We start from the raw sequence: 26,617 nt of genomic DNA, 5'->3' as shown, positions 1-26,617 counted from the left end.
ATTTCTATTCAGCTTTCATTGTTGAGTACAGCAAACATGATTAAATGTTTCAGATAAGCCTATTTAGACCATCAGCAAACCACCACCAAAGAAGAATCATAACAATTAATAAACATATAGAATTTTCCTACTAAAAACCAGATTTCCAATTTGCTTTTAGGAGATTCAAGGGCCCAGTTCATGAGTAGAACAACATACCCACTTGAGGGCCACCCAGTTCCCAGGAATACAGTAACAACACGTTTTCACTTCCCTGCTTTGGCCTCTTCTCTCCAGCTGCGGATCCTGCGGTTTGCCAAATAGTTACAAAGTCACATCGCTTTCACATCGCTGCATTTTGAACTTCCTAAACCTCTATGAGAGCCCGTGTGTATGGAAAAGAACAATAGCACTTCAAAAGCCATTTCTGAGAGTTCTTCAATACTCCATTTGAATGCTAGGGTTTCAATCAAGGACAGCAGCAGACAATTTGATTGCTTAGAAGTTGACTTTTATACAGCTTTGATTAGGTCGCCCAGCTCAATGGGAAATCAAGAAAATCTTTGATCCCTTTCAGTCTCCAGAAGAGCCATGAAGCCTTGTCAGGATAGGGAGGGAAGGAGATGGGAAGGGGGCGTTTGTCTAACCTCACCGGATAGCACTTCTCTCTTTTTCCCTGTGCAACTCAGTATCCCATCCAGAATTGCTCATCGTGGAGATGATAAAAAACAATGGGTGCTAATTCAGGGGGTGGGGATGGTTTATAATTTTATGGATTCCCCGAAGACCCATAATTGGCACATGAATGTACAAGCGTGAACTGGATAATTAGGAGGTTCTGAACGTAAGCCACCTTTAATTTATATGATTACTTTGCAAACATGTTAAGTGCTGGGAAGTGTCAGTGGAACCCCCACAAAGCCTTTATTCAAAACCATCAACACTGTGAAAGTGTGTCTAATGGGCCAGCTCCACGCGAGGAGATCGGGGAAGAAGGAAGAAGCAGTGACAAGGATGCTCTCACCTCCGGGGTTTGGCAGAGGGAGGCATTGTGGCACCCTACAGGAGGCCTCTGGGCAGAGAAAGGCGCTCCGGCCTCCCCCGCAATCTCTCCTCCATTCCGGGCGCTCTCTCTCTCTCTCTCTCTCTCTCTCTCTCTCTCTCTCTCTCTCTCTTCTTTTCTCTTCTTTTCTTTTCTTTTCTTTTCTTTCTCCCCTTCCATCCACACACACACCACCACCACCACCACGCTGCCTCGCATCCTGCCTTAGAAACACGTATCAGAGCTAGCACTCGCCCGCGCCGCGGCGCTCTCCAAGTCTCCAGCGCCTGACAGTCGCCTAGAGTCCTGGGCTCCCCACCCCCATCCCATTCCTTCACTCTCCTTGCCCAGGCGGAAATACCCCGCAGACCCCCAACAATGAGGATTTGTGTGATGCAGATGGGGGTTGGGGCGGGTTTCCAACGAGTGAAACGCAGCGTGCAGGGTCGGCTACTAGACCGTGCGGCAGCCTAGACGCACCAGTTTGCCAAGCAGCTTTCTCTGCCCACCCCACCCGATCCACTAGCACCACCCTCAAAAGAAATAGTGAAAGAAAGAAAGAAAGAAAGAAAGAAAAAGCGCCTTTAAAAGTGCAGTAAAGACTCACCCTCCCACCAGGGGTCACAAGCATACTACACGGGATGGATGCAGAAGCAGTGACCAGCAGGGTGTGGAAATACACTTTGTAGACTCACCAAGTACCTTCCTGGAGCCTTAACACAAAACTACCCCTAAATCAGGACTCCCTGACTCCAGGTTCCTTTGATGGCTTGGACTGAATCGTAGAGCTCCTTTACGAAACTAGCCACGAAGAATCAAAGTTTCCCCAGCATGAAAATCCTTGTCTTGCGATCGAGAGAGTGGGGTACGGAGTTGTGGGAGAAGAGGGCCGGATGCGAGGGGAGTGGCTGGTGACCAAGGGCCTGAGGACTGAATAGTGGAGAGAGCGCGACAGGGAACACCGAGACGCAGGACCCTTAGAAAGGTTTTGGTCCAGCGCCGGTGTCCCCGGAAAGGGTTGGTTTCATTGGGAAGAGTCCGGTTGATGGAGAGGTCGAGGCAGAGCCAAAGCGTTGCCGGGATGTAGGGAAGTGAGAACTCGGGTTGCGCGGAGTGGGTAAGAGGTCCGACCCGCGAGTACCACTAGCAAGGCAGGGAGGAGGCTTAGGGAGAACTCGGCAAGTCCTAGAGTGGGAGAAGACAGACTCGGGTGGCTAGAGTCGGAGGAGGATGCAGGGGGTCTGGCGACAGGGTCTCGGGTAGGCAAGCCTAAGGAGAGGATCGCGAGTGTTCAGAAGTAGGGCGAAGGAAGTGGGGACCAGCCGGAAAGGAGACGCAGGGTAGCCTCCCAAGCAAGTGGTGGGAGATGATAGAAAACTGCGGCACTCGCTAATGCACCGCACCTCGCGCCAAACTCCCGAGAGACGCGCCCCGAATGCCATCCTCAGTACCCGGGCTCGCGGGCCCCAGTCGAGCTACCCGGGCTCGCGGAAGCCGGGTGTCTCCGCGAGCCACCTGCGCTCGCTCAACTCCGGGTCTCCCGCGTGCCCCCCGCCGCGCCTCTCACCTCGGCTCCCCCGGAGCATCCTCCTCCGCTGCCGCAGCCGCCCCGGACAAGGCTCTCCATGCCCTGCGGGCGGCCGCACTCAGACGCGCTCTCCAGCCCCGGGAAGCCCGGGTGAGCGCCTAGCTGGGTCCATCCTCCCCGGGAAGCGACGGGCGCGCGTCAGAGCAGGGGGAGGAGACCGGCCCCCGTGCGGTGCTCAGACCCGCCTCCTCCAGCGGCCCCCGCCCCGCGTTAGCCCCGCCACTCACCTGCCACTGAGCGTCCCAAGCCCTTCCTCGCCGGCTCCCTCTCCCGCCCGGGCTCTCTGTTCGCCGCCAGAACGCGTTCCGAGCGACAGCTCAGTGGAGTCGCCGCGGCGCCGACGAAGGGGAAGAGCCAACGAGCGGGCGAGCGGGGGCGCCGCGGCTCGCGGTCGCGCTTCTCCAGTCCTCTCGCTCGCCCCCCATCCCGGGAGTAGAGACCGATTGGAGCCGAGAACCTGGGGTCCCCGCCCTGCCGTTCGTCGCAGGGGGTAGGGGGATTGCGCTGCGAGCGGGCCACGTTCCTAGGCAGCCGCTGCAGCCTCCTCCCGGACTCCGCGTTTCTCCAGTGCCTGCTTTTAGCCAAGCCTCTACGCACACAAGTAGACAGGGCACAGAGCCAAGCGGAGGCCGCGCGAGCTTCTTGCCCCGAGCCCCTTGGCAGAAGGGGGCGCTCTCTCCCAGCCGCCCAGGCCCGCTTCACCCCGCCTTTTATTGACCTTTCCCAGGCAAAGTTGGCCTTCACCTGTCACTTTTTCAGCACCTCTCTGTAGCCTCCTCTGCCCCTGAGGGCACGCAGGCCCCAGTTAACTTGTTTTCCCTACTCCATTCTTAGAATGCAGGGCAGTAGACCCTCTTGTAAATTAGAGAAGGGGTCCTACCTTACAAAGATCTCAGAAACACCGAGTGGCAAAAAATAATTGGATTAGTCGGAAATTCTTCCACCTTGAGATTGGATTCGGCTTTGTCAACGCCAGTGTGGCACGCACGTCTCCAGAGGCTTGAATGCTTGGTGGGAAGGGGGAGTGTGAAAATCACCTGCTGCCTGTCTCTGGGAGCTAGGAGAAGTTTAAAGTCTGCTCTTCTTTTGAGGGGCCACACACCTGCCTCCCAGCTGGGCAGTAATAAAGCTAATGCAGCAGCTTGTTTTGGGGTGGCCGGATTTTTTTTCTGGTAGCTTCTGTTATTCACCCATGAAAATTTAATGATGCATTTAGGGTTATTACCTCTAGAGTCAATGGGCTAAAAATATTTAGCCTAATGCACTGCTTGTGGAGTCAGTGGGTCTGTGGCTGGTTTGTACAAAATCATCTGGAGACCCTCCCTCCCTCCACAAAATTCACGATCCATTACACTTATCCCATAATAACAGCTCTGTACAAATGGAGGCCCTGCAAAACTTGGCTGTCAGGCACCTCTGAAAAGATAGCAATTTACATAGAGACAAGAAAAAAAATCCCGAGGTCATTGGCAGGATAGGATCTACCAAAAAGAGGATGATCGAAAGAAATTCTCCACAACTTGGCAGAGAGGTTCCATTCTTGATGGTTTCTGTCTACCTCTGGGGAGGCTGTCAGTCTTATGGTGGGATCAGGGAATCCCCACTGGATTTCTCTCCAACTTTTACAAAAGTTCTCAAAAGTGGGTAGAGTTGGGCACCAGGTCCTATACCTTGTGCGGAAGTTGAAATTGGCTGGGGAACAACTCAGCTGTGTTCAAGAAAACATTTCACTTTCGTTGTTTACAAAGAGAAGTCTCTGGGGTCTGAACTCAATACCGAGAAAAGAAAGAAATTTGAGACCTCCTGGAGGAAATAGGGGAGAGTATAGTTGAGTGCTGGTCATTTCTATGGGCTCGTGAATGCCACACTTTGGGCAAGTTGCATACGTCTGACTTGTTACAGACTCTACCAAAACAAAATTTAAAATTCCCTGATTTAAGGACAGCTTTGAAACGTCCATATACCTGCCTTTTAAGAGTACATGTCTGAAGTCCGACTTATAGCTGCCTCCTGCCTCCTGTCTTCACCAGACATTGGGGCTAGAGTCATCAGAGGGAACTGGGAAACTGAGTTTGCCAAGCCATACAATGTACAAGAATGTAAAACTCTATCTCTAGTCAGTGTTGGACAAAGTCCACAATGGAAACTGGGCAAATTCCCATGAAATCCAATGGGGGCAACAAGCCACAGCTGTTCCTATCTCGAGCCTGGAAGAAAGTGTGATGTATGGGCACAAGCTGCCCACTGTGGGCCTCAGGGCCTTCCGGTTAAACCGGACAAAATTTAAAAGGATATTTTGTCACTCTGCTAAATGTCAAGAAATAGCTCATCTGAAAGATAAGGTGTGTGGGGCTTCACCGCTGTTCTTTTGAAAATACCAATGTAATTTGTATTAAATATGGCATAAAGAAAAAAAATCAATAAATGTGCTTTCCTCATGTAATCTGAGAAGCAGCAAGATAATAAGAGTAGCCGCGGCTGTGTATATTACATAATCCATTACGAGTAGTTGAGGTGTTTCTCACACAACCTTTACAATATGGACTTGGAAATCTGTTGCACTTCTTCACCTCTGGCAGGCCATCTCTCTGTGCTTCCCCAGTGGCTGTGGAGAACGCTTGACTCACAAGGTTGTTATGAGCCCTAAATGAGATACCAGGCAGAAGCACAACCCAACAGACATTGGTTCTCTTCCCAGAACACATCCCAAATAGTTCGTTTTGATACACCAAACTTTGGCAGGGTTCATTCTGTCCAAGGCCTATGTTAAGAAATCTATCCATCGAACAGAGACAGAGCATAAGTGACACAAAGTGATTGACGTCATCTGCCTTCCTGTGATTGACAGGCACACGGGGTCAGTTAACACAACTGACCCCAGGACTAGAAACAAGACCTGTGGTCACCTGCCGTAAATTCAGTGACGGATAGCCACTCCCCCAAAGAAAAGAGCATAGCACAGTGACTTCCATAAGTTGTGTACTCTTTAAATTCTGTTTATTCCTGGGATATTTCAAATACATGTCTGGTTTGACAGTGGGTTATGGGCTCTAAGTTTGGGAATCTTTTCTTACAGATTAATGTTGAAGAGTTGGCAAGTCGGCAGTGTATACATTTAAGGTGCACAATGTGATGTTTTGACATATGTTCACATTGTGGAATGATCAGCGCTATCAAGATAATTAACATATTTATTACCTCACAGGGTTGATTTTTTTTATATGTGCGGTAAGCTCACTTCAGATCTAACTCCTAGCAAATGTTAAGTGCATAGTACATTATTATTAATAGTACCTACCTACCTCACCCCGTGGTACACAGACCTCCAGAACTTATAACAAGGGTTAACACCCTTGACAAGAATCTTGTTTGTTTGTTTGATTTTTAACCCTGTAACTCCTGGACACTACCATTCTACTCTGATTTTGTGCCCTTGTCTTGTGTAGATTCCATATATATATATATATATATATATATATATATATATATATATATATATATATATACCATGTCTTTCTGTGCCTGGCTTATTTTGTAGTATAGTGCACTTGAGCCTCATTTTGTCACAAATGGCAGGATTTACTTCTTTTTAAAGCTTAATAATATACCATCGTAGAAGCACACACATCTTTTCTTAATCCATGGTCAACACTGATTTGCATTCCATTGATTTTATTATGAATATGCTGAAATGAACAAGGATATTCAGACATTTCCTTGAGACAATCAGTTCATTTCTTAGATATATGTACCTGGAAAGGAGCTCTGCTTTTGTTTTTAGAGAATCTCTATACCAAAACAGGTGTATTTGTATAATCTAGCTTTTTTATATTAGTCATTGCAGCAGGTATGCGGTTCTACCTCCTTGTGTGCTTGATTTAAGTCTGGGAACTTATTTAATACCTGTTGCTAGCCATGTCTGCTTGTGGGGGAAAAATGTCTGTGGCCAAGCTGGTGGCGCCTTGCAGGCAAGTTCTCTGAGTTCTTTTTATGTCTTGGGCACTAACTGCTTATCAAAAACAACACCTGAAGATTTCTCCTGCTCTCAAAGCTCCCTTTCCAGGGCACTGGTGTTTCCCCAGGAGCTGGAAAGTCTTTTGGATCTGAAGCAGCCCACTTTCTTAAAGCCTTTCATTGTCTGACTCTTTGGTGTCCATTTTTTTTTAGTGTTTGTATTTTCAAAAATCATTGACGAGATCAAATATCAAAAATGTTAGCCATAGGTTTTGGCCTCAAATTCTTGTGATTCAGGTCTTATATTTAAGCTCTAATCCAGTTTGAATTCATTTTACATAAAGTATAAGAAAAGATTGATTTGATCTTTCTGCAAGGGAATGGTTTTCCCAGCACTGTTTGCTGTATTATCCTTTCCCCTGTGTATTCTTAGTATGTGTTCCTGTGTTTCTAGGCTAGTTCTCTTTTGTTCTGCTGGTCTAATCTATCTGTTTTGATGAAAGTACCATATGGTTCTGATCACCATATCTCTGTAATACACTTTAAAATCAGATATGGTTGGTCCCAGTGTTTGTTTATCTGGGCCTTTAGTGATTCCATATGAATTAGGATTTTTTTTAATTAAAGAAGTGCTACTTTGGGGCAGTAGCTGTGATTATACAAATATAAATATACATATAAAGTTCTCAGACGCATATGGTTTAAATCGTGACCAGTAGAAACACCTACCAAGCTTGTCAGAGTCACCGTACACTTGAAAGATCCTACTATAGAATGAGTAAGATTTCAAAGGTTAATACAGGGGTGCATTAAGCTTCCAGCCTTTTATGTAAGTTCTTGTCATGCTCAAAATCTCTATTTGAGAAGAAAAAAAAAAGTCTTACTCCTTTGTTTAAGAAATAAAATAAAAGCAACAGAATCAATCCTTAGTATACCAGGCTGGAATGGTAGATCTCAGCAGAGAGAGCAGAGGAACTCTTTCCCTCCAAACACACTCAAATGGCACAGAGATTACCGTTGTGATGACACTGAGTACAAGAGGTTAAAAGAGCATCAACATCTACATTGAACCCTGGTGTGTGTGTGTGTGTGTGTGTGTGTGTGTGTGTGTGTGTGTGTGTGTGTGTTTGAAACACAATTAGGTATCAGGTGAATGAAAGGAAAATGCTTTTCCAACCAGAGTTTCAAGTTAGAGAAATGAGAGTTCTCTGAGAGACCACCCATGATCGGCCTTTGAGAGGCAAGCATAAAAACATATAGGGATCTGTTTGCTATGTTCCAGTTAGCATAGAGATAAAGGATCTGCTTTTTTTTTTTTATTAACTTGAGTATTTCTTATATACATTTCGAGTGTTATTCCCTTTCCCGGTTTCCGGGCAAACATCCCCCTCCCCACTCCCCTTCCTTATGGGTGTTCCCCTCCCAACCCTCCCCCCATTGCCGCCCTCCCCCCATAGACTAGTTCACTGGAGGTTCAGTCTTAGCAGGACCCAGGGCTTCCCCTTCCACTGGTGCTCTTACTAGGATATTCATTGCTACCTATGGGGTCAGAGTCCAGGGTCAGTCCATGTATAGTCTTTAGGTAGTGGCTTAGTCCCTGGAAGCTCTGGTTGCTTGGCATTGTTGTACTTTTGGGGTCTCGAGCCCCTTCAAGCTCTTCCAGTTCTTTCTCTGATTCCTTCAATAGGGGACCTATTCTCAGTTCAGTGGTTTGCTGCTGGCATTCGCCTCTATATTTGCTGTATTCTGGCTGTGTCTCTCAGGAGCGATCTACATCCGGCTCCTGTTGGTCTGCACTTCTTTGCTTCATCCATCTTGTCTAATTGGGTGGCTGTATATGTATGGGCCACATGTGGGGCAGGCTCTGAATGGGTGTTCCTTCAGTCTCTGTTTTAATCTTTGCCTCTCCCTTCCCTGCCAAGGGTATTCTTTTTCCTCATTTAAAGAAGGAGTGAAGCATTCACATTTTGATCATCCGTCTTGAGTTTCGTTTGTTCTAGGGATCTAGGGTAATTCAAGCATTTGGGCTAATAGCCACTTATCAATGAGTGCATACCATGTATGTCTTTCTGTGATTGGGTTAGCTCACTCAGGATGATATTTTCCAGTTCCAACCATTTGCCTACGAATTTCATAAACTCGTTGTTTTTGATAGCTGAGTAATATTCCATTGTGTAGATGTACCACATTTTCTGTATCCATTCCTCTGTTGAAGGGCATCTGGGTTCTTTCCATTTTCTGGCTATTATAAATAAGGCTGCGATGAACATAGTGGAGCATGTGTCTCTTTTATATGTTGAGGCATCTTTTGGGTATATGCCCAAGAGAGGTATAGCTGGATCCTCAGGCAGTTCAATGTCCAATTTTCTGAGGAACCTCCAGACTGATTTCCAGAATGGTTTTACCAGTCTGCAATCCCACCAACAATGGAGGAGTGTTCCTCTTTCTCCACATCCTCGCCAGCATCTGCTGTCACCTGAGTTTTTGATCTTAGCCAATCGCACTGGTGTGAGGTGAAATCTCAGGGTTGTTTTGATTTGCATTTCCCTTATGACTAAAGATGTTGAACATTTCTTTAGGTGTTTCTCAGCCATTCGGCATTCCTCAGCTGTGAATTCTTTGTTTAGCTCTGAACCCCATTTTTTAATAGGGTTATTTGTTTCCCTGCGGTCTAACTTCTTGAGTTCTTTGTATATTTTGGATATAAGGCCTCTATCTGTTGTAGGATTGGTAAAGATCTTTTCCCAATCTGTTGGTTGCCGTTTTGTCCTAACCACAGTGTCCTTTGCCTTACAGAAGCTTTGCAGTTTTATGAGATCCCATTTGTCGATTCTTGATCTTAGAGCATAAGCCATTGGTGTTTTGTTCAGGAAATTTTTTCCAGTGCCCATGTGTTCCAGATGCTTCCCTAGTTTTTCTTCTATTAGTTTGAGTGTGTCTGGTTTGATGTGGAGGTCCTTGATCCACTTGGACTTAAGCTTTGTACAGGGTGATAAGCATGGATCGATCTGCATTCTTCTACATGTTGCCCTCCAGTTGAACCAGCACCATTTGCTGAAAATGCTATCTTTTATCCATTGGATGGTTTTGGCTCCTTTGTCAAAAATCAAGTGACCATAGGTGTGTGGGTTCATTTCTGGGTCTTCAATTCTATTCCATTGGTCTATCTGTCTGTCTCTGTACCAATACCATGCAGTTTTTATCACTATTGCTCTGTAATACTGCTTGAGTTCAGGGATAGTGATTCCCCCTGAAGTCCTTTTATTGTTGAGGATAGCTTTAGCTATCCTGGGTTTTTTGTTATTCCAGATGAATTTGCAAATTGTTCTGTCTAACTCTTTGAAGAATTGGATTGGTATTTTGATGGGGATTGCATTGAATCTGTAGATTGCTTTTGGTAAAATGGCCATTTTTACTATATTAATCCTGCCAATCCATGAGCATGGGAGATCTTTCCATCTTCTGAGGTCTTCTTCAATTTCTTTCCTCAGTGTCTTGAAGTTCTTATTGTACAGATCTTTTACTTGCTTGGTTAAAGTCACACCGAGGTACTTTATATTATTTGGGTCTATTATGAAGGGTGTCGTTTCCCTAATTTCTTTCTCTGCTTGTTTCTCTTCTGTATAGAGGAAGGCAACTGATTTATTTGAGTTAATTTTATACCCAGCCACTTTGCTGAAGTTGTTTATCAGCTTTAGTAGTTCTCTGGTGGAACTTTTGGGATCACTTAAATATACTATCATGTCATCTGCAAATAGTGATATTTTGACCTCTTCTTTTCCGATCTGTATCCCTTTGATCTCCTTTTGTTGTCTGATTGCTCTGGCTAGAACTTCAAGAACTATATTGAATAAGTAGGGAGAGAGTGGGCAGCCTTGTCTAGTCCCTGATTTTAGTGGGATTGTTTCAAGTTTCTCTCCATTTAGTTTAATGTTAGCAACTGGTTTGCTGTATATGGCTTTTACTATGTTTAGGTATGGGCCTTGAATTCCTATTCTTTCCAGGACTTTTATCATGAAGGGGTGTTGAATTTTGTCAAATGCTTTCTCAGCATCTAATGAAATGATCATGTGGTTCTGTTCTCTCAGTTTGTTTATATAATGGATCACGTTGATGGTTTTCCGTATATTAAACCATCCCTGCATGCCTGGGATGAAGCCTACTTGATCATGGTGGATGATTGTTTTGATGTGCTCTTGAATTCGGTTTGCCAGAATTTTATTGAGTATTTTTGCGTCGATATTCATAAGGGAAATTGGTCTGAAGTTCTCTTTCTTTGTTGTGTCTTTGTGTGGTTTAGGTATAAGAGTAATTGTGGCTTCATAGAAGGAATTCGGTAGGGCTCCATCTGTTTCAATTTTGTGGAATAGTTTGGATAATATTGGTATGAGGTCTTCTATGAAGGTTTGATAGAATTCTGCACTAAACCCGTCTGGACCTGGGCTCTTTTTGGTTGGGAGACCTTTAATGACTGCTTCTATTTCCTTAGGAGTTATGGGGTTGTTTAACTGGTTTATCTGTTCCTGATTTAACTTCGATACCTGGTATCTGTCTAGGAAATTGTCCATTTCCTGAAGATTTTCAAATTTTGTTGAATATAGGTTTTTATAGTAAGATCTGATGATTTTTTGAATTTCCTCCGAATCTGTAGTTATATCTCCCTTTTCATTTCTGATTTTGTTAATTTGGACACACTCTCTGTGTCCTCTCGTTAGTCTGGCTAAGGGTTTATCTATCTTGTTGATTTTCTCAAAGAACCAACTTTTGGTTCTGTTGATTATTTCTATGGTCCTTTTTGTTTCTACTTGGTTGATTTCAGCTCTGAGTTTGATTATTTCCTGACTTCTACTCCTCCTGAGTGTATTTGCTTCTTTTTGTTCTAGAGCTTTTAGGTGTGCTGTCAAGCTGCTGACATATGCTCTTTCCTGTTTCTTTCTGCAGGCACTCAGCGCTATGAGTTTTCCTCTTAGCACAGCTTTCATTGTGTCCCATAAGTTTGAGTATGTTGTATCTTCATTTTCATTAAATTCTAAAAAGTTTTTAATTTCTTTCTTTATTTCTTCCTTGACCAGGTTATCATTGAGTAGAGCATTGTTCAATTTCCACGTATATGTGGGCATTCTTCCCTTATTGTTATTGAAGACCAGTTTTAGGCCGTGGTGGTCCGATAGCACGCATGGGATTATTTCTATCTTTCTGTACCTGTTGAGGCCCGTTTTTTGACCAATTATATGGTCAATTTTGGAGAAAGTACCATGAGGAGCTGAGAAGAAGGTATATCCTTTTGCTTTAGGATAGAATGTTCTATAAATATCCGTTAAGCCCATTTGGCTCATGACTTCTCTTAGTCTGTCTACATCACTGTTTAATTTCTGTTTCCATGATCTGTCCATTGATGAGAGTGGGGTGTTGAAATCTCCCACTATTATTGTGTGAGGTGCAATGTGTGTTTTGAGCTTTAGTAAGGTTTCTTTTACGTATGTAGGTGCCCTTTTATTTGGGGCATAGATATTTAGGATTGAGAGTTCATCTTGGTTGATTTTTCCTTTGATGAATATGAAGTGTCCTTCCTTATCTTTTTTGATGACTTTTAGTTGGAAATTGATTTTATTTGATATTAGAATGGCTACTCCAGCTTGCTTCTTCTGACCATTTGCTTGGAAAGTTGTTTTCCAGCCTTTCACTCTGAGGTAGTGTCTGTCTTTGTCTCTGAGGTGTGTTTCCTGTAGGCAGCAGAATGCAGGGTCCTCGTTGCGTATCCAGTTTGTTAATCTATGTCTTTTTATTGGGGAGTTGAGGCCATTGATATTGAGAGATATTAAGGAATAGTGATTATTGCTTCCCGTTATATTCATATTTGGATGTGAGGTTATGTTTGTGTGCTTTCATTCTCTTTGTTTTGTTGCCAAGACGATTAGTTTCTTGCTTCTTCTAGGGTATAGCTTGCCTCCTTATGTTGGGCTTTACCATTTATTATCCTTTGTAGTGCTGGATTTGTAGAAAGATATTGTGTAAATTTGGTTTTGTCATGGAATATCTTGGTTTCTCCATCAATGTTAATTGAGAGTTTTGCAGGATACAGTAACCTGGGCTGGCATTTGTGTTCTCTTAGGGTCTGTATGACATCAGTCCAGGATCTTCTGGCCTTCATAGTTTCTGGCGAGAAGTCTGGTGTGATTCTGATAGGTCTCCCTTTATATGTTACTTGACCTTTTTCCCTTACTGCTTTTAATATTCTTTCTTTATTTTGTGCGTTTGGTGTTTTGACAATTATGTGACGGGAGGTGTTTCTTTTCTGGTCCAATCTATTTGGAGTTCTGTAGGCTTCTTGTATGTCTATGGGTATCTCTTTTTTTAGGTTAGGGAAGTTTTCTTCTATGATTTTGTTGAAGATATTTACTGGTCCTTTGAGCTGGGAGTCTTCACTCTCTTCTATACCTATTATCCTTAGGTTTGATCTTCTCATTGAGTCCTGGATTTCCTGTATGTTTTGGACCAGTAGCTTTTTCCGCTTTACATTATCTTTGACAGTTGAGTCAATGATTTCTATGGAATCTTCTGCTCCTGAGATTCTCTCTTCTATCTCTTGTATTCTGTTGGTGAAGCTTGTATCTACAGCTCCTTGTCTCTTCTTTTGGTTTTCTATATCCAGGGTTGTTTCCATGTGTTCTTTCTTGATTGCTTCTATTTCCATTTTTAATTCCTTCAACTGTTTGATTGTGTTTTCCTGGAATTCTTTCAGGGATTTTTGCGATTCCTCTCTATAGGCTTTTACTTGTTTATTAATGTTTTCCTGTGCTTCCCTAAGTGTGTTCATGTCTTTCTTGATGTCCTCCAGCATCATGATCAAATATGATTTTGAAACTAGATCTTGCTTTTCTGGTGTGTTTGGATATTCCATGTTTGTTTTGGTGGGAGAATTGGGCTCCGATGATGGCATGTAGTCTTGGTTTCTGTTGCTTGGGTTCCTGCGCTTGCCTCTCGCCATCAGATTATCTCTAGTGTTACTTTGTTCTGCTATTTCTGACAGTGGCTAGACTGTCCTATAAGCCTGTGTGTCAGGAGTGCTGTAGACCTGTTTTCCTCTCTTTCAGTCAGTTATGGGGACAGAGTGTTCTGCTTTCGGGCGTGTAGTTTTTCCTCTCTACAGGTCTTCAGCTGTTCCTGTGGGCCTGTGTCTTGAGTTCACCAGGCAGCTTTCTTGCAGCAGAAAATTTGGTCTTACCTGTGGTCCCGAGGCTCAGGTTTGCTCGTGGGGTGCTGCCCAGGGGCTCTCTGCAGCGGCAGCAACCAGGAAGACCTGTGCTGCCCCTTCCGGGAGCTTCAGTGCACCAGGGTTCCAGATGGTCTTTGGCTTTTTCCTCTGGCGTCCGAGATGTGTGTGCAGGGAGCAGTCTCTTCTGGTTTCCCAGGCTTGTCTGCCTCTCTGAAGGTTTAGCTCTCCCTCCCACGGGATTTGGGTGCAGAGAACTGTTTATCCGGTCTGTTTCCTTCAGGGTCCGGCGGTGTCTCTGGCAGGGGTCCTGCCGCTCCCCCACGGGAGCCCAGAGGCCTTATACAGTTTCCTCTTGGGCCAGGGATGTGGGCAGGGGTGAGCAGTGTTGGTGGTCTCTTCCGCTCTGCAGCCTCAGGAGTGCCCACCTGACCAGGCGGTTGGGTCTCTCTCTCACCGGGTCTCAGGATCTGCTTTTTTAAAGGCAACTAATGTTTAACCTCACCTCACCCCCTCCTTTTTTTTGTTTTTTGTTTTTTACATTTCTTCTTCTTTAAAAAAAAAAAAACTTTCCTGAAACACAAGTAAAATATCCTATTGCTACTTCTCTTCTGTGGTCAAAAGGGCAATAAAAATATATTTCTCTGGGGCTGCATGAAACAGAGAATGTCCTCTTTATCCTATCCCGGCCATGCAATTCCAGGGAAAGGTGGCATGGTGGAGGTACCAAGTTTGACTCTGCTCTCCCCTATCTGTAAATATCGCCCCCCACCCCTATTCCCCAAGAGAACCTAGGGAACTCAATGTGGGCACAGCAGTTCTCCCACCAGTCTGCTTTGTGTAGCTAAATGCACAATAGAAACAAAGGAGAAAGTCTAAGAAACAATATGGTTGTTAGAGGGCTCCTAGGCGCCAAGACACCCCCATCTTTTTCACTCATAAAGTAGTACTTAAGGTGATGCTAGTGTATGGAGAAAAAGAAAAGGCGTAGATGAAGAGAGTGGAGGTGATTTTAGCGTCAGAAGCACGGGAGACTCTCCAGCTCAGCCGCCATCTCTCAAGGATACACTGTGCTTCTGTGCTTCAGGTGCCGCATGTTCATGTTGTTTGCTATTGGTGGGGGCTTGGGGAATAGAAGTGTGGTATACGGGAGCCCGCACTCTTTCTTCTTATTAAAGAAGACTTCCATTTGATTTCATTGCTTTACTTTTCCCCTACCCTATCTTGTGGTTATTGTTATTGTTGTTCTGATGAAGAAGCCCAGGAACAGGCAGGTAATGCAAAGAAATATATCTTTTGGTCACGTCAAATTGGAGATGTACTGTGTACCGAGGGTAACATGACTGGAGAAGAAGCTCTCTTCTTGCTCAAAACTGGGAGGAATTAAGCCCAAGTATAACAGTGGAGAAAAAAGTTCATAGTATAAACCAAAAGAAAAGTAAGGAGGACTGGGGCTTGGAAAAGAGAGATTTAAGAAGCCAGTCTTAGAGGGTTTGGATTAGCCTTATCTAAAAGCAACTACCATCTCCCCATGACTGTTCTGTCAAGTGAGGGAGTATATTTCTCCTTTTACTTAAGGTGATTTGAATTGCATTTTTCACTTTAATAAAAATAATTATTCTAAATTTTATAGTATGTCCTTTCTATGCAGCATTTAGATCAATACTTACTACACCTCAGATAAAATGCTATTTACGGTAACCAAGTATATAATACTTAGGCATAAGCTGAACGTAAGCTGTATAAGGTTTGGCCACCAAAATTTACATACCCTGGATAAAAAACCCAAAGCAGACTCATGAAGGTAGAGAGATATACCATGTTCATGGTTTAGAATACTCAGTACTGGCAAAATGCCAATGATTTTCAAATTGAAACCTACATTTCATGCATTTACAGTAAGAATTCCAATTTCCAATTCGTATTTTTCCAGGGAATTAACAGTTCTTAAATGTATGTAAGAATGAAGAGGGACTTAGAAAAGCCAGAAACAAGGATGGCTCCAGAGGGTGCATCCTACACTGCTCAGAATGGCAGAATAGAGAACCCAGAAATGGACAAATTCAGTTGTTGATTTGTTTCCCGCAGATGCCGGAGTTTAAAGGACTGACAGTGGCCTCAAAGGCATCTTGAGGAAGCAGGAAAGGGCCATGAGGCACTTTGCACTGTATGTAAGAACAGAAGATATCGATGGACGAGTTAAGGTCCTGGAGGATACCAGGTATGGAGGCGCATTCCTAGTCCTGCCATGGAAGATGTTGAGGCAGGAGGGGGATGAGTTTGGGGCCAGCCAAACTACATAGCAAGACTTTCAAACAAAACACTCTAAAGCGAGCCTTATTTTCTTCATTATTTTGTAGCATGTACAGTTTCCATTGTAAGGATGCAAAAACCACTGAGTATAACATAATAAATTTGGCTTAATCAAAATTTAAAGTTGCTGATTAATAGATAGCATTAAGAAAATTAAATGGTAAGCCAGGAGCCTGAAAAGAAATATTTTCAATACGCATGTCTGACAAAGGACTTAAATCTTGAAAACCATAGAATCTTAGTAATTAATAAAAAAAGACAACCTAATTAAAATGGGCAGAAGATCTAAATAGATACTTCACAAAAGAGAACGTACCAATAAATACGAAAATGAAAAGACACATTAGTAATGTGAGAAACATACAACTATACACACTGAGACATTATCTCACTTGCTAAAATGGCTGCAGGCAAGAAGTTGGATGATGATAGGGCTGGAGAAATGGGTCAGCGAGAACCAGAATTCAGTCCCTAACACCTACATCAGGTAGCTCACAACTGCCTATAACTCCAACTCTCCAGGATCTAGCATCTTCTTCTGGACCTTATGGGCACGAGCACTCAGGGGCATATACCAATATACAAACACATACACATAATTTAAAAACATAGTAAAAGTGAATCTTTAAAAACTCAGATGACACTAAATAATCTTGGTGACGTTATAGAACTCTTGTATATTACTGGTAAATGTCGAAAATGATTTAGTCTTATCAAGTTACACAATGTTTGCTCTATGAGTGCGTCTACCAATTACATATTTAATTCTCCTACATGTTTACCCAAGAGAACGAAAGCATGCATACACATATGTTGGAACACACGTGGCGGCTCTACTCACAAGTTTTACAAGGTAAAACTGTAAACAATCCAAAAGTTCGTGTACAATAGAATGATTAAACAAGTCATAAAATCCATGCAGTGGCATACTGCTGAGCAAGGAAAAAAAGTACTTTACAGACATGTGTAGCAGCATGAATAACTATTAAAAACATATTGAGAGAAAGAGAGAAACCAGGTCCAAGAGAGGACATTCTTATGATTCCATCTAGGTGAAAACCGAGAACAGGCAAAATAAATCTACAATGAGGAAAAGTAGAATATCAGTCGGCACCTTGGAAAGGAATTGACAGGAAAGAACAGGGCAGTTTCAATGGTGACGGAATGTCACACATATTTTAACATTTTGTTTATATAAGCAAATATACCTTTGTGAAAACTGATCTGCACATTTCAGTGTATGCCTCTGTTACTTCAAACATCATTAAGAAGGGCAAGTGCAAGAAAAAAAAATGGAATAGCCAACCAGCCCTTACAACTGTTGTGTGTTCCTCTTTATCATGGCCAACCCAGACACTTATGCTCATAATACAAGCACTGAAAAAAATACTCTGTTCTCAATGTAGAAAGAATGCTCTGTCATGCATAGCACTTGGGCAGCAATGAATATGTAAAATGTGTCCTTTAAATTACATTAATACACCAATGATCAGTTCAAAACAGAACCACCCTCCAGAAAATAGAAGCATTGCCTAGTGATGAAGTAGATGTCATCAGAAGGCAAAGAATATCCTGGCACGGGACTTAATCAAATGGAGACTAGATAATAGCTTGGCAGGAATTCATAGAGAAATTCAAATTCAATGGTAAAAGGGAATGGAGAAAGGATCTCCATCAATAAGACCTTAAGTTCTCCTTCCAAAACTGATATCTAATATTCTTTGATGGATTCATAAGCTTGGAAGCCATAGTCATGCTTTAGATGGTTGTCTGCTCCTCTGCCCCACGTCCACCCACAAGCAATGATGCAGCCCCAGTTTTATACCGGAATATATGAGTTGTTCCATTCAATTTGCATGAAAACCTCACAAGGAAAAAGTCACCACTCTTTCCTAGAAACATACTGATGCAAATCACATTTTATAAAATATTTTTTTAAATAAAAAGAATGTAATTGCTCATTGAATTGTAATATGAATGCAAATTAACTTACTGTAATTATACTGTGCAATTTTCTACTTAAAAAAAACTTAGAAAATGGAAGAGACCTGATAAGTAATTTGAACCGTAATTCTTCATTGTGTTCCTTCATTATGCAATGGTTACCATAAGCAATTTGCTGTTTTAATGTAGGAGGTTTTTTTAGTTCATACCTTTACATTGGCAAGACACAAATGAGACCATTCAATATAGACAGATAACTGTCTCCCTTCTCCATAAGTGCATTGCAGAAATAATCAAGATAAAATTAATACAGCACAAGGGAATTTCTGAAGGATGCTTAATACACTCTCACTAAGGAACCTTTGTCCCATCAAGCTTCTCTCTATTCTTACACCCTCAATATATTTTAAACAATCAGGGAGATCCTAAGCAATTGGGCAATAGGTCATCAGCATTCATGGCTTGATGGCAAGAGTTGGGCAGAGAAGTAAAGAGAAGAGGTTCTTGTCTCAGCTCTGCTACTAATTAATCCTGCGACCTTCCCCATGCCACGTCTCTTTTCCCACACCTGAAAATTGAAAGGTTGGGTTGGGTGAATTTCAGCTTCCATTACATCCCTTACTTATGACTCTATAGTCACCCTCCTCTTTACAACATGAGTGACAGGAAATTAATTTCTTACTCAGAATTAATGAGTGTCTGAATGAACTGCAATCTCTTTAGTTTAGTCATTCATTGCTAAAGAATGCCTAATACAAAGATCATCTGTGATGATGCAAATGTAAAAAAATAATAATTACCTACTTTTATGCTAATAATAATTTGCATGTGTGGTTCCCTCCATGCAAATCCTGTTAATTGAAGGCATCAAGAGAGAGACAGCTGAGGATATCATTACCCACACAGTACCCTGGGAAAGGAGTCAGTCATATTTGGAATGGCTAACAACCATACTAACCTTGGTAACTCTCGCCTTCAGATGGAAAGTCCTCTGCTACATCCCTGGTTTCTGTGAGAGTTGTACACACAATGAGTAGAAAGGCATCAGGTTATCTGTATGTATAAACGTATCATCGAATCCTCTCAACAACACCATGAAGTAACTGTTATTATCTCTATTTTACCATGGGAGAAATGGAACTTGAATAACTTGTACAGGGTCACAGCCTATGGCACAGTGCATACTGTCTATTCAGGGGTCACATAGCATCCTTTCATCTTCTGGACTTCATAACAACATGTGTAGTTAATTTTTCCCCCATGATATCTATGGTCCTCACAGAGAGAGAAAACTATCTCTTCTCTGTGCAGCTAGCAGTACCATGAGCTTCCTTTTCCTCAGGAGTGGAAGGAAATAAAGGTACCATTTTTACAAGGGACACTCGTTTGCTTTTTCTTCACCTGGCGTCAACCTGCTTTTGCCCTTTCCATGTCGTCCTGCCTAAAAATCTCAGTTCCCAGTTGATGAAGTATGTGACGTCTGATGCTGACCATACCGTGGACTCTGGATTAGAGTGTGGCTTTAGGGTTGCGTTAGTTACTACATCGTCCCCTCTCCTTAACCACAGTGGCTGATTCAGAATCCACAGCAAGGTTAACTTTGTCTAGACAGAATGAGTCTTGGCAAAGAGAGCAAAATGCCTACATTTTATCTTTTCCTTTAGTTTTTTCTTTTCCATGCTGAGGATCAAATCCAGGGTCTTAGCTAACCAAGAAGTATTCTATTACTGAGCTACATCCCCAAACCTCTTTCCAAAGACTATTGCCCAAGAAGCAACATATTAAGCTCTGAAGGGAGGAGATCAAAGCAAAGAGGTGGGAAGAAATTTCATTTCTTTTGTGCTGAGTGACATCCTAGAGGCAGCATCTTCTTAATAATTTGAGCCAACAAAACACTTTCAACATTTAAACCCGTGTTACATGGTTTGTTTGGATTGGTTTGGTTTTTACTTTCTACCAAAATTTGGTAAAAAGCAGTTTGAAAGAACCAGTGAGGTTGAGGGCCAAACTATATCAGGTTCAATCATGGCGATTATCTGAACAATGCCATTGACCTCTAAGTGAAGAGGAGGAATTGGTCACCTTCCACGAGCCTAATGCCTGAGTCTTCTGGAAATCTTAAGATGCCTGTGGGGAATGAGTTTCTTCCTCTGCTCCGCCACTTCCTCTTCGAACGGCATCACTCATATATCCAGGATCAAATAGCACCAAAATCATGGCCCTTTCATGCCAGCCTGCCTTTAATTGCTTGCCTCCACACCATGCTCATGCCCTTTCCTTCTCTAGGATTGTCCTTCCTGGATCTCGTTTATTGCGGGCCTTTCCGAACTGAAGTCTAGTTTAAATGAAATCTCCTCTGATCTTTTCTTTTTTACCCCTTCTTGTCTATATTGTGGCTGCCTGCTTACTGTCTTGATTCCTGCCAGGGGTTGGAGCAATTTTCTACATGGCCGGCTCCCCACTGAGATTGTAATCTCCCAGAGTAGATGTTAAGCTCCTTATAAATGGAGATCGAGCTGGTTGTAACATCTGCCACAGCACTAGTGTCCAAGTCCATTCGGTCAATGTGACCATAAGTCTCCATTGGCAAACATCAATCAAAAGTACTTAAGGACATGGGAACTCCTTCCAATCAGGATGCCTTGATTGTAGTCCAACTGGAGCTTACAAAGAAACACGGGGGATCCATAATAGAGCCACGGAGGGGAGCTGAGGTGGAGGGAGGGACCAGGAGTATTAAACAGGAGTATAGCATTTGAAACTATGGTCACCTTTCTAAGCTTAGTTCTGATGCTATGAGATTTGAACTTGAGTGTCCTGTTGCATTTATATACTAATGGACACTGTAAAGATACTTGTACTTGGGGAGTAGGGATTACAAATTTCAAGATGTTTTTTGTATTCCTTAGCACACGAAAGCTTAGTAAGTGTGAGACATTCAGTACATGCTCCTACACTTGTCACCCATTTAGACATGAACTTCTCACTTGCATTCTCCTGGCTCCTTCTACGAAAGTGACCTGTGGGATAATAAGCCCCCATATTCTAGCACAAAACCACAGATATTTCAGCAGTACTGATGACAACCCTGGTCCACACAGCTCCTAAACGAATGCCTTAGTCCTGCTAGATAAATGTTAAGACATCTGTATCTATTTAATTATTTGAGTGAGATATTTTACCCCGAAACCAGTAACTGATCACAAAATTGCAGTGTCTGCACACATTGGCTTGAGTGGTGAATCCCAGCTGAGAAGATTCTAGCTGATACCTATGACCACATACCCTTCTTATACACAAATATCCTCTTGCCCACCTAACGGGGAGAGTTAAAAACAGATGCATCTGGCATGGCTGGAAGTGCTAATGACTCTGGGCACTGCCCTTGGAGGAGAGCTGCCTATGTGAGTGACAATTACCACATAAGTATCCATGGAAACTATTTTGAAAAATGCTATTCTAGGTGATTGGACAATATCGGGGGCTTATGAATATTTGAAGGGTGGCGCCATGTGTTTGTAGTAGATGTACTGGTGTAAGAGCAGAAAGAGTGATTTATGTGTCCAACCCACCATACATTCAAGTGTTCCTTTTGTCTTTCCACACTGCTTGGTACAACATACTCAGATAGAACCCTACTACCCATGAACCTCAAGAAAGTAAGAGCATGACATCCTGGGTGTTCATTTAAAAGTATAGTCAATCTGGGATCGTGGGCATGTAATGTTATTCCAATATAAAGTTAACTTACATTGCAAATTGCCGAAAGAGGACAGCTGATCACTAGGGACCTTTACGGCTGGATTTAGCGATCCATAATATTTACACAGTTTAAAGACAAACGAGCCTGTACCCACTGATTTTGTGGACTGATCTGGGTTGGGCTCATCCTGTTCAAATGGGGTTTGCAGTAGAAAGGTCCAGGTCAAGGGAAGAAATGAGTTACTGCTGTTATCAGGGAGAAACAGGGTCATTAAAAGGAGGTGCTGCTGGGATCGTACTTCTCTTAATTGGCCCCTTCTTGAGCACAGAGCACGCTGAGCATTTTCACAGACTGGGATGCTTTCTTAGGCGTTTCCTTTAGCGTGAAATGGCCTTGCTAAGCATTTTACCTATTGTGATGGTTAACCTTGTCAACTTGAGAGGATTTAGGGTTACCAAAGAGACACAATTTTGGGAAGTCTGGGAGGATATTCCTAGATATTTAACTAAGAAGATAAAACGTATCCTGGATGTGGGCAGTAACATCTCATAGACTGGGGTCCAGGACAGATAGGGAGGAGGAAGTGAACGGGGCCTCAGCACCTCTCTCTGCTTCTTGGCTAAGGCCACAGTGTAAGCAACTGAGTCACATCACATTGTGGTGAACTAAACTCTCAAGTGAACTCGTCTTCCTCTGAGTTACTACTGTTCATTGCTTTGACACAACTAGTACACCTACCTAACTTTCTTGAAGTCCAACCCAGATGTAGCTTCTTGGACCCTCTGCTTACCCTACTCTCTGTCTCTCTCCTAAGTGTTATTTGAATGTGTTATGAATCTCCTTGCGTTTGTTTAAGGCCTGCCATTCCAATAGAATGGAAGTCCTCTTTGAAGCTTCCCTCGGCCTCACTTCTCTAAAAGCAGTTCCATCTCAAGCCAAGCCAATCCTTTCTCTAGCATGTCACTCAAGACCATAGCCTTCCTTGATGGACCTGCTCTCACCTTGGCCAAGCCATGGCCATTCACTACTTAGTACATTGTGGTTTCCAATTTCTCTCTTGCTTTTCTGCAACATATACTCTAAATATCAGTCACAGTAACATTTAAAAGACATAATTTATCTCTTTATACTCTGTGTTCAAAACATACCCAGGGTCCCCTTTGCACTTAAAGGTCCCCCATGACCTGACTTAGAAGAAACATACTTTATTCTCTCTTACTCTGTGCATTCCAGACTCAGTGGCCTTCAGGCTCTTCTACAAGCTCCCCCACAGGCAAAGGGCTCTCTCTGTTGCTTGAGATGGCCTAATCCACCATTCCAACAACTTCTCTGAAAATCCCCAATCTTACATCTACACTGATCAGTTTAAATGTCATTTGATCAGAGAATTCTGCCCTACCCCTTTCTTTATTAATGAAGTCCCTTGGTTATAGTTTTTCAAAGCACTGAAAAGTTCCTTTCCTAGACCTTGCCATTATTTATATCTAGGTATTTATGCTATATATAAAATATAAGAATATAAGAATAAATTTTATAGTCACTTAAATATCTACCCTCCCATAGACTCTAGGCTCCATAAAGTCCAATGCATGTTTCTGTTTACTTGTTTGTTTGTTTGGTCACTGTGTAGCTTGAAGGAGAGTGACTGAGAATGTTTAACCAGATCCTAACTCCTGAGATGAGTAAATGCTAGTTAATAAGAGTCTGCTGATCTAATCAAATTATCATATTGAAATAAAAAATATAATCTTGGATTTTGTAGGTAGGCCCTTAATCCAGTTGCACAACCACAGGTGTTCTTAAAATAGAAAACACACAGAGATTCAAGGAAGAGTGGGGAGCAGGTGACTGACAGGGCAGAGACTGAAGTGATGTGACCGCAAGATGAGGAATGGTTGAGACTATCAGAAGTCACTAAGAATGGGCAAGAGAACACAGCTGTGTTAACACCTGCTGAAGTCCAAGAGAACACACAGCTGCTGTTCTAAGTGAACAGATGTGATGGCTTCATGTTCTGTCACCTGTATATTCTGAGTGCTGGTTAGTAATTAATATCTCTAAATTGCTTTAAGATTTATTATATGCACTGAAGTGCCTTGCCTGCCTGCATGTATGTGTACCTTATGCATACCTATTGCCCATGAAGGAAAGCAGAGGACATCAGAGTCCCTGGAATTGGAGTTTATTATGGTTATGAACTGCCCAGTGGGTTCTGGGAAATGCATGCAGGTCCTCTTCAAGAACAAGAGCTCTTAACTACTGAGCCACCTCTCCCTCCCCCAGTAACTATATCATGAATGAATGAGAACGTGAGTAGGAGGAATCACTCATTCAGTAGTCATACCAGAAAGTACCACTAAAGAGAAATCAGGAAGGATTCAAGTTAATAATCAAGTTGAAATAAATTAGAATTTTTCTTTTTACAAAATGGTTGTTACTAAACCTTTAGAGATTCCATATGTGGAAAAAGAGTAGAAAGCTAGGCAGCTTCCTTCTTTTATAAAAGAAGATTACAGAATTGAGAAAGGTTATCTGACTAACCCAAAGTCACCCAGCCAGCACAGGCAGAAAGAAGGGAGTTGCATTTGCTTCTACAATTCCCACACTGGCAGCTTTTACCATATCTTTCCTAAGGACAACTGTATCATTCTAATTAAAGGCATTGGGCAGGTTGCTGCTGTCTCCATCAAAGAGACCAGCATTCACAAACTAGTTAGTATGTGTAGGTCCTCACCGATAACGAAATAAATATTGAAGCCAATCTCAAGAACTGTTAAGATAAAAACAAAATTTCCCATTCACATCCCAAGGAATCCAAGGGGGAATATGCACGTTAGACAGGCATTTACTATTCTGTTGCTTGATTTAATTATGATTTCACTTCTAGCATTCAAATATTTAAGAAGTTTACCGGGCATTATCTCTTCAATTAAGAATTTACCAAAAATATATTAAAATGCATAGAATAAGCCAGTTCCAGAAGTGAGACCTTTGTTTCTTTGTTTGTGACTCAGATGACCCTACCTGAAGAGTCTCTAACAATTACAGTTGAAATTTAATGCATTGTTCACGAATCACAGGGAAAAAAAATCCACAAAACCAAAATGAACGAATGAACCATTCTTTTCTATACACATGAAGGAGTATCTTCAATCTGTATTTCCTCTTCTTTGTGTATGAGAATGACCAATGTTCTGGAAATCAGAATGCCTTCGGGTGTAACTTACCATCCTGTTCAGCCATCCAGTGACATAACCAATATGACTGCCAGGCGACACTCCTAGTAGTCCACCTTTAATCCAAATGCATCCCTACACTAACTAGGTCTATAAAACACTTGTCAGTGAAATGAACTGTGGCTGTGGAGGTAGCTCAGTGGGGACCTCACATTCCATGCAAGCAGGGAGGCCTCGGATAAAATCCTCAGAAAACACATAAAGCCAGAAACTCTAGCACACATCTGGAATCCCAGTGCTGCTGCAGTGAGATGAGAGGCAGGGCAGGGGAATCCCAGGAAGCTCAGGCACAGGCCAGTGGGCATGGTGTGCACAGCAGGGAACAACAAAAAGTGAGACCTTGTCTCAGACAAGGTGGAAAAAAGGAGCGCTATTCAAGGTTGTTTTCTGACCTCCACATGAACTCAGACAGATGAACTCAGGTCTACACACATCACACACACACACACACACACACACACACACACACACACACGCACTGCACACACCATACACACACACACACACACACACACACACACACACACACACACACACCATACATTCACACCAAACACATATTCAAGCTACACAGTGATTCCGAGAACCCGTCATGTTATTTCCTTCAGTGACTAAGTCCCAAGAACCTAGTTATACTTGGAGAAATGCAGAGGTCTTTAGTCAATGCCCCTGCTGCAGACCCAGCCTTACATACCCACACCTCTTTAGCCAATATTCCCTTAAGCACACTCAGGACCAAAACCTTTCAAATCAGCCCTGGAATCCATTACTCTGAACAGCTATGGCTAGTTCCATTCACAAAGTCTGCATTCCTGCCGTTCATGTGGGTATATGGCCGAGGGCTCTCCTACATGCCTTTTGTGGGAAAGGCACACCTCTCTAGGCACTGGTGACAGAAGCATGGGGGCTGGTTCTGTTAAAAATTATTCGGAAAATTAGCAAAGAAAAGCAACCAAGTAGTTTTACAAAAGCCTTGTGCGTAACAGTGGAGCCAGCTGCTCAGTGCTTCAAACCCCTTCCTCCAAAAGACTCTTCTAGGGAGAAACAGCATCCTGTAAGGTTTCAAGAGAAGGAGGTCGGGGTCTACTAGGTCAAAGGTCATCCTGAACCCAGGGACCCACTGCACTGATTTGCTACTCTCACTTAATCCTTTCCAGTGGCATTGGTCACCGTGGTAAAATCCTCAAAGGGCCACCAAAGAGAGAAATCCTTGTGAAGATTTATCGCTCTCCAGGCAGCTGTCTGGCTACTGCCCCTTACAGATGTAGCCACTTTCATTCATTCGGGCACACATTCTCACTGTGACTCGTTCAATCCATCCCGTAGTTTTTACGGGAAAATTTGCTCCTTCAGTGGGCTTTATTTTCAGAAAGATCAATAAAAAGCCTGGATCCCAGAATAAAATATTATATGATAGTTTTGTAACATGAAACTTAAATCTGATTAGCCGAGGCCCATATTCAAACTCATTTCACCACTCCCCAGGGCCTGTGGGTAAAACCAAGAATTTTAATCTGTGGTATGGCCCTCCTGGGTAAGCCTTTGCTTATGCTGCTGTGACATCTTTTATCAAGATCTCCACATGTTAGCAGCCAGCCATGCAGATCTCCTTTATGTTGTGGCCTGAGGACTCACTGATGGGCTC

At 42.9% G+C, this 26,617-nt stretch overlaps 1 protein-coding gene across 21 annotated transcripts in view; it reads right to left on the bottom strand.

Moving 5' to 3' along the window:
• Positions 1–26,617, bottom strand: part of Dab1 (DAB adaptor protein 1) — a 1,118,143-nt gene that overhangs the window by 369,858 nt on the left and 721,668 nt on the right. For 8 of the 21 annotated variants that reach the window (XM_087660514.1, XM_087660518.1, XM_087660523.1 and 5 more), the window contains exon 1: positions 2,589–2,705. The exons of 4 other annotated variants lie outside the window; for them this stretch is intronic. The gene's annotated coding sequence lies outside the window, so the exon portion shown is untranslated. 21 annotated transcript variants of the gene reach the window in all.

This window comes from Rattus norvegicus, chromosome 5, assembly GCF_021556685.1.
Source record: "Rattus norvegicus strain SHRSP/BbbUtx chromosome 5, alternate assembly SHRSP_T2T, whole genome shotgun sequence".
Taxonomy (NCBI): Eukaryota; Metazoa; Chordata; class Mammalia; order Rodentia; family Muridae; genus Rattus; species Rattus norvegicus.
This window is presented reverse-complemented; position numbering and strand designations above follow the sequence as displayed.